The 9,547-nt window shown below is 43.2% G+C and overlaps 1 pseudogene; it reads right to left on the bottom strand.

Annotated features, from left to right (window-relative positions):
- Positions 1 to 1,306: 1,306 nt before the first annotated feature.
- LOC135532214 (microtubule cross-linking factor 1-like) overlaps positions 1,307 to 9,547 on the bottom strand; it is a 110,962-nt pseudogene continuing 102,721 nt past the window's right edge.

Raw genomic sequence — 9,547 nt, 5'->3', positions numbered from 1 at the left:
CGTTTGCTGTAAGTGGTAGTAGGTGCAACTCAATATTAGGAAGGTGTTCTTACGTTTTGTACACTCAGTGTATGCACAGTAGGAATAGAAATTAGTGCTTCACTGTAGTGTTTTCATTCACTTTAAACATACACTATTATCATAATGTTATATAGCTTTTAACCTACTTTTGCTCAGATCTTTTCTAATGGTCTACTGATACTGGAATCACTTAAAGAATTTCAAATCCAAAATGTTATATTCATGTTTTTTCAACACATTGCTTGGGAAGATCAATTCCTTAGTGAAGTTGACAACAACCGGATGTATCCAGTTTCCAGGATACAGCTATTTCAACCTAGCTTCCTTTTCCTCTAAACCTGCTACGTTAGGTTAGAACAGACAGCCAGGGTTTGAAACCTTCAGTGCTATCAGGTCCTACTCCCTGGTCACAGCAATGCTAAATACAATACTAACAGTGTCCAACTGAATGGGTGGTGGCTGAAGCAGTGTGATGGGAGTCAAAAGGAGTCAGATCAGCCCTTTCCAGTATAGGGGCGGCAGGGTAGCCTAGTGGTTAGAGCGTTGGCTAGTCACCGAAAGGTTGCTAGATCGAATCCCCGAGCTGAAAAGGTACAAATCTGTTGTTCTGCCCCTGAACAGGCAGTTAGCCCACTAGGCCGTCATTGAAAATAAGAATTTGTTCTTAACTGACTTGCCTAGTTAAATAAAGGTAAATAAAATAAATAAAAATAGAGAAAAAACAAAGAAGCACAATAGTATATACTGAACTAGGGGAAAATGCAGCAGAATACTGTAAAATACAGTAGAATATGGAAAATACTGTAGAATACAATAGAATGCAGTAAAATACAATAGAATACTGTAGAATACAATAAATACTGTAGAATACAGTAAAATACTGTATGTGGAAAAAAGTAATTCAATATGAAACACTACTATAGTGTCAGTCAATGTTTTTTGATCAGACAAGAAAACAACAAACAAATGATTATTTCCTAAATTGGGTTTGTTTTGGTCAAAATATTGGTTGTCTGGGTCTGTAGCCCAATGGGTGGGCTAATAAACTAACAACAAATATAAACAACCAATCCAGTTAGTATTTAGACTAAAACACCAGCATTTAGGTCAATAAGAACACATTTTAAAAGTAATTTAAAAAAAATCCTAGTTAGTGTTTATGTAGGTTTTAATGATCTATTTCTAGGACTCTAGGAGAGAACATGCCCAACAGGTGATCAACAGGTGACCTAAAAGTGAGCCTAATAAACACTAAGCAATAAACGCAGTAGGTGTTATTGTTTACCTCCAAACACCCCGACTGGTTCCTGTCTCCCTCCGCCTGTCGCCCCTCTCTAGTGTAGCTTCCCTGTCCCTGGGCTGAGGACCCACCAGTCCCTCCAGACCCCAGTCTCTTCTCCTCCCTGAAGCTCTGCTCCAACAGCTTCTTGTTCAGCAGACGGGCTGCGTTCTCTGCCAGGGTGTATCCAGGCGGGGCAGACAGGTCCTGGCGTATACTGAGCACCTCCGGTGTCCTCTCCCCCCCTGTTCCCCCCGGCCCTCCCTGGGTCTCTACTATCAGCTGCACCGGGCTGGGAGAACGCCCACGGACATTCCTCAGAAACTCCTGGACAGCTCCAAGGTATCTTGGGTCTTTGAGGTCTGAGGGGGGTAGACTGGGACCACCGGGTTCACCAGGAGGTGAGGGGTCAAGGGGGTGGGGCGGGAGCGGCTGGGGGACTTGGTGAATTTGCACTGGGGGGGGTTCGTAGGCCACGGGGCTGTGGTCTATGATGTTGAAGAGACAAGACAGGCCGTCGTTGATGGTGGTGTGGACCGGAGAGTCCCTGGTGGTGGTGGAGCGAGCCCAGGCCGACTCAGAGGCACCCTTCTGGGGGTGGTAGGGGTAGGGGCCCTGGGGCCGGCCGGAGCTTGAGGCCCCACCTTGGAGGTCAGCCTTCGATGATGTTGACAGCTTCCTCTGGAGCTTAGGGGAGCCGTACTTAGGAGAACAACATGGACGCTCGAACTTGGACTGGACTACAGGGGAGTATTGTATCTTACGGATGTTTCTGGAGGGGGAGGAGATGGGGGTGGAGCCTCCTTTAGGGGTGAGGCAGCGGTGGGGGAGCTGGTGAGGGTGCGGAAGATGTCTGTCTGTAACCCCACGCTGATGGTCTGAGTGGTCTGGGTTCCCGAGTGGTGAAACCATTTGTCTGACACGCCATATCTCGGAGCTGTGGAGTCAATTAAACAGACAAGTGAAAAGGCTAAGTGAAAAGAGGATTCCCAAACCTGAAAGACAGTGTACTGTAGAAACCTCACAGAGACGAACAGCTAGACAGTGTACTGTAGAAACCTCACAGAGATGAACAGCTAGACAGTGTACTGTAGAAACCTCACAGAGACGAACAGCTAGACAGTGTACTGTAGAAACCTCACAGAGACGAACAGCTAGACAGCACACTGTAGAAGCCTCACAGAGACGAACAGCTAGACAGCATACTGTAGAAACCTCACAGAGACGAACAGCTAGACAGCATGCTGTAGAAATCTCACAGAGATGAACAGCTACACAGTATACTGTAGAAACCTCACAGAGACGAACAGCTAGACAGTGTACTGTAGAAACCTCACAGAGACGAACAGCTAGACAGTGTACTGTAGAAACCTCACAGAGACGAACAGCTAGACAGCATAATGTAGAAACCTCACAGAGACGAACAGCTAGACAGCATACTGTAGAAGCCTCACAGAGACGAACAGCTAGACAGCATACTGTAGAAACCTCACAGAGACGAACAGCTAGACAGCATACTGTAGAAACCTCACAGAGACGAACAGCTAGACAGCATACTGTAGAAACCTCACAGAGACGAACAGCTAGACAGCATACTGTAGAAACCTCACAGAGACGAACAGCTAGACAGTATACAGTAGAAACCTCACAGAGATGAACAGCTAGACAGTGTACTGTAGAAACCTCACAGAGATGAACAGCTAGACAGTGTACTGTAGAAACCTCACAGAGATGAACAGCTAGACAGCATACTGTAGAAACCTAACAGAGACGAACAGCTAGACAGCACACTGTAGAAGCCTCACAGAGACGAACAGCTAGACAGCATACTGTAGAAACCTCACAGAGACGAACAGCTAGACAGCATACTGTAGAAACCTCACAGAGACGAACAGCTAGACAGCATACTGTAGAAACCTCACAGAGACGAACAGCTAGACAGCATACTGTAGAAACCTCACAGAGACGAACAGCTAGACAGTATACAGTAGAAACCTCACAGAGATGAACAGCTAGACAGTGTACTGTAGAAACCTCACAGAGATGAACAGCTAGACAGTGTACTGTAGAAACCTCACAGAGATGAACAGCTAGACAGCATACTGTAGAAACCTCACAGAGACGAACAGCTAGACAGCACACTGTAGAAGCTTCACAGAGACGAACAGCTAGACAGCATACTGTAGAAACCTCACAGAGATGAACAGCTAGACAGTATACAGTAGAAACCTCACAGAGATGAACAGCTAGACAGTGTACTGTAGAAACCTCACAGAGATGAACAGCTAGACAGTGTACTGTAGAAACCTCACAGAGACGAACAGCTAGACAGTATACAGTAGAAACCTCACAGAGATGAACAGCTAGACAGTGTACTGTAGAAACCTCACAGAGATGAACAGCTAGACAGCGTACTGTAGAAACCTCACAGAGATGAACAGCTAGACAGCGTATACAGTAGAAACCTCACAGAGACGAACAGCTAGACAGTGTACTGTAGAAACCTCACAGAGATGATCAACATACTAGATGGATGAACAGCAGACTAGATGGATGAACAACAGACTAGATGGATGAACAGCAGACTAGATGGATGAACAACAGATCTGATGGATGAACAACAGACTAGATGGATGAACAACAGACTAGATGGATGAACAACAGACTAGATGGATGAACAGCAGACTAGATGGATGAACAACAGGCTAGATGGATGATCAACAGACTAGATGGATGAACAACAGACTAGATGGATGAACAACAGACTAGATGGATGAACAGCAGACTAGATGGATGAACAACAGATCTGATGGATGAACAACAGACTAGATGGATGAACAACAGACTAGATGGATGAACAACAGACTAGATGGATGAACAGCAGACTAGATGGATGAACAACAGACTAGATGGATGAACAACAGACTAGATGGATGAACAACAGACTAGATGGATGAACAACAGACTAGATGGATGAACAACAGACTAGATGGATGAACAACAGACTAGATGGATGAACAGCAGACTAGATGGATGAACAACAGACTAGATGGATGAACAACAGACTAGATGGATGAACAACAGACTAGATGGATGAACAGCAGGCTAGATGGATGAACAACAGACTAGATGGATGAACAACAGGCTAGATGGATGAACAGCAGACTAGATGGATGAACAAGATGGATGAACAGACTAGATGGATGAACAACAGACTAGATGGATGAACAACAGACTAGATGGATGAACAGCTAGACAACAGACTAGATGGATGAACAACAGACTAGATGGATGAACAACAGACTAGATGGATGAACAACAGACTAGATGGATGAACAGCTAGACAACAGACTAGATGGATGAACAACAGACTAGATGGATGAACAACAGACTAGATGGATGAACAACAGGCTAGATGGATGAACAGCTAGACAACGGACTAGATGGATGAACAGCTAGACAACAGACTAGATGGATGAACAGCTACACAACAGACTAGATGGATGAACAGCTAGACAACAACAACAGTTACAACGTCAACAGACCTGTCTCTGCTGCTCCAGGTGGTCCGAGGTGCCAGAGCGGTAGTTCCTAACGGAGAAGGCCACCTCCTTCATGTCATCACTGAGGTTCCGTGGAGCTGCAGCTCCAGAGACGAGGCGTACCCCACCGTGGGGATGGGACCCCCAACCCCCGCCCCACCCTCTAATAACTCCTTATGACAGGAAGGAGGCCACCTACCATCACCAAACACCTCGCCTGGACCTCCTACTCCCCCAATCCCGGAGGCACCCCTACTCACCAACACCCCCACCCCTTGTCCCTTAGTTCCTTTGGGGTACAGGTAGTCTTGATCAGAGGGCCCGGGGATCGGGTGGGGCTGTGGGAGACGGGACCCCTGCTCCCCCTCCTATGTTACCCCCGCTTTCCCTGAGTGGGAGCGCTGGCAGTGTGGTGGGCAGGGGGCTCGTTGGCTGGATTGGGTATCGGTGGTCAAAGTGGCGCTGGTGGTTAGGAACCACGCAGGCCGGCTGGAATGGTTCTGGAAGTCAGAGAGAATGTGGAATGATTAGAACTAGAATTCTAACTAATACAGTTCTGAAACGGATTCTCTGAGAACCAATATCCCTCGCTTAAACACAGCCCTTTGGAACAATCCTTGGATAGATTCTTTTATTTGTTATTCTAAAGACATAGACACAGTGAATGACTTGGTAATAGGAGATAAATGTATTCCCATGACAGAATTAAAAAGGAATTTTGGAATGTCTTAATGTACATCATATCTAAGGACGTGCAATTTAAATGTTTCATATCAAGACATTTTTTGATTTGAAATCTTTTTGACATCAAATTATATTAGAAATAAATATAAACTACTGGAACCAAGACGTACAAAGAACTGATATTGGCACAAGATGGAGGGACAGTTGGATCACAACTAACTAAATTACAGTTAACGAAAATCTACGCTTAATCCAGTATCAACTAATGTATAGAATTCATTATACAAGTGACAAAGTTCACAAATTCTAGTAGCACAACGGCAGAGTCATGTCTTAAGCGTAAAACTAACTCAATAATCCATACCTCCTGGGAATGTTATGATGTCATAAAGTTATGGCAGAGTTAGAAAGTTGAAACTAACTCAATAATCCATACCTTCTGGGAATGTTATGATGTCATAAAGTTATGGGCGGAGTTAGAAAGTTGAAACTAACTCAATAATCCATACCTTCTGGGAATGTTATGATGTCATAAAGTTATGGGCGGAGTTAGAAAGTTGAAACTAACTCAATAATCCATACCTTCTGGGAATGTTATGATGTCATAAAGTTATGGGTGGAGTTAGAAAAAGTTGAAACTAACTCAATAATCCATACCTTCTGGGAATGTTATGATGTCATAAAGTTATGGGCGGAGTTAGAAAGTTGAAACTAACTCAATAATCCATACCTCATGGGAATGTTATGATGTCATAAAGTTATGGGCGGAGTTAGAAAGTTGAAACTAACTCAATAATCCATACCTTCTGGGAATGTTATGATGTCATAAAGCTATGGGCGGAGTTAGAAAGTTGAAACTAACTCAATAATCCATACCTTCTGGGAATGTTATGATGTCATAAAGTTATGGGCGGAGTTAGAAAGTTGAAACTAACTCAATAATCCATACCTTCTGGGAATGTTATGATGTCATAAAGTTATGGGCGGAGTTAGAAAGTTGAAACTAACTCAATAATCCATACCTTCTGGGAATGTTATGATGTCATAAAGTTATGGGCGGAGTTAGAAAGTTGAAACTAACTCAATAATCCATACCTTCTGGGAATGTTATGATGTCATAAAGTTATGGGCGGAGTTAGAAAGTTGAAACTAACTCAATAATCCATACCTTCTGGGAATGTTATGATGTCATAAAGTTATGGGCGGAGTTAGAAAGTTGAAACTAACTCAATAATCCAGGCCTTCTGGGAATGTTATGATGTCATAAAGTTATGGGCGGAGTTAGAAAGTTGAAACTAACTCAATAATCCATACCTTCTGGGAATGTTATGATGTCATAAAGTTATGGGCGGAGTTAGAAAGTTGAAACTAACTCAATAATCCATACCTTCTGGGAATGTTATGATGTCATAAAGTTATGGGCGGAGTTAGAAAGTTGAAACTAACTCAATAATCCATACCTTCTGGGAATGTTATGATGTCATAAAGTTATGGGCGGAGTTAGAAAGTTGAAACTAACTCAATAATCCATACCTTCTGGGAATGTTATGATGTCATAAAGTTATGGGCGGAGTTAGAAAGTTGAAACTAACTCAATAATCCATACCTTCTGGGAATGTTATGATGTCATAAAGTTATGGGCGGAGTTAGAAAGTTGAAACTAACTCAATAATCCAGGCCTTCTGGGAATGTTATGATGTCATAAAGTTATGGGCGGAGTTAGAAAGTTGAAACTAACTCAATACTCCATACCTTCTGGGAATGTTATGATGTCATAAAGTTATGGGCGGAGATAGAAAGTTGAAACTAACTCAATAATCCAGGCCTTCTGGGAATGTTATGATGTCATAAAGTTATGGGCGGAGATAGAAAGTTGAAACTAACTCAATAATCCATACCTCCTGGGAATGTTATGATGTCATAAAGTTATGGGTGGAGTTAGAAAGTTGAAACTAACTCAATAATCCATACCTCCTGGGAATGTTATGATGTCATAAAGTTATGGGCGGAGTTAGAAAGTTGAAACTAACTCAATAATCCATACCTTCTGGGAATGTTATGATGTCATAAAGTTATGGGCGGAGTTAGAAAGTTGAAACTAACTCAATAATCCATACCTCATGGGAATGTTAGAAAGTCCAAAGGTTGGCTGTCAGAAGTATTACAACGTAAATGTACTCTTAATCCGTCTGTCTGCATATTTATCAACACGTCATATGAGGGTGCAGTGAGATACCTGACGGGATGGACGACACTTTTATCGTCAATCATCTTGAAAAAAAACGTAGACTTTAAAAAACTTGAAATCAACCAATCCGCCGTCGTTATGACAATGGGAAGGTTAAATGCTTTATTATCTAAATGTTGAAATTGCTTGGGCCACGGAGAGAAAAAAATGCTGCAGTTTGAGGCCATGTGGAGGAGAGTGATGCACTGGAGATGGGGGAGCAGGTGGTTCTGGGTAGGGGTGATGCTGTGAATGTTTGTGTGATGTTGTCATTTGCATGTGTATGTTTTGTATTGTAAATTAATTTAAAAAAAATGTAAATAAAAAATGTAAATAAAAAATGTAAATGGTGGTGGTAAAAACAGACAGCATTAAACCATGAGCAACATCAGTACCTGAAGCGGGCCGTTCTGCCCAGGCCTCCATGGCTGTAGGGGTGTGGTGGCCTGGTGTTGGGGATGGGCCAGGGACAGGGAAGTCCCAACCCTTACTGTTGAACTCCTCAATGTACTTCAGGTCGTCAGGTGACAGGGGCGGAGTCACGTCGTCACGGCCACGGTCACCATGACGACCCTTGTCAGGCAGGAAGGGAGAGCTGTCCATCAGACGCTGGAAGTCACTCATGGAACAGACCGACTTAGCCCTGAGGAGGAGGAGAGGAAAGGTGTCAGTGAAAACACATTATCAGACGATGCAGCAAAGGAGAGGAGAGAGTGCAGAGAGGATTCAGTACATCAGCATCACAGATCCACCGCTGAATCCTGTCACGAGAAGGAAGACGTAGGTAAGGACATGATAGAGATAAACAGCACAGGCAGGACTGTCTCTGTCTTATCCCTTGTCTAAACTACATGATAGAGATAAACAGCACAGGCAGGACTGTCTCTGTCATATCTCGTGTCTAAACTACATGTTAGAGATAAACAGCACAGGTAGGACTGTCTCTCTCTGTCATATCCCTTGTCTAAACGACATGATAGAGATAAACAGCACAGGCAGGACTGTCTCTCTCTGTCATATCTCTTGTCTAAACGACATGATAGAGATAAACAGCACAGGTAGGACTGTCTCTGTCATATCTCTTGTCTAAACTACATGTTAGAGATAAACAGCACAGGTAGGACTGTCTCTGTCATATCCCTTGTCTAAACTACATGATAGAGATAAACAGCACAGGTAGGACTGTCTCTGTCATATCTCTTGTCTAAACTACATGATAGAGATAAACAGCACAGGTAGGACTGTCTCTGTCATATATCTTGTCTAAACTACATGATAGAGATAAACAGCACAGGTAGGACTGTCTCTGTCATATCTCTTGTCTAAACTACATGATAGAGATAAACAGCACAGGCAGGAATGTCTCTCTCTGTCATATCCCTTGTCTAAACTACATGATAGAGATAAACAGCACAGGCAGGAATGTCTCTCTCTGTCATATCTCTTGTCTAAACTACATGATAGAGATAAACAGCACAGGTAGGACTGTCTCTGTCTGTCATATCCCTTGTCTAAACTACATGATAGAGATAAACAGCACAGGTAGGACTGTCTCTGTCATATCTCTTGTCTAAACTACATGATAGAGATAAACAGCACAGGTAGGACTGTCTCTGTCATATCTCTTGTCTAAACTACATGATAGAGATAAACAGCACAGGTAGGACTGTCTCTGTCTGTCATATCCCTTGTCTAAACTACATGATAGAGATAAACAGCACAGGTAGGACTGTCTCTGTCATATCTCTTGTCTAAACTACATGATAGAGATAAACAGCACAGGTAGGACTGTCT

The sequence above is a fragment of the Oncorhynchus masou genome, unplaced genomic scaffold, assembly GCF_036934945.1.
Source record: "Oncorhynchus masou masou isolate Uvic2021 unplaced genomic scaffold, UVic_Omas_1.1 unplaced_scaffold_1769, whole genome shotgun sequence".
Classification (NCBI taxonomy): Eukaryota; Metazoa; Chordata; class Actinopteri; order Salmoniformes; family Salmonidae; genus Oncorhynchus; species Oncorhynchus masou.
This window is presented reverse-complemented; position numbering and strand designations above follow the sequence as displayed.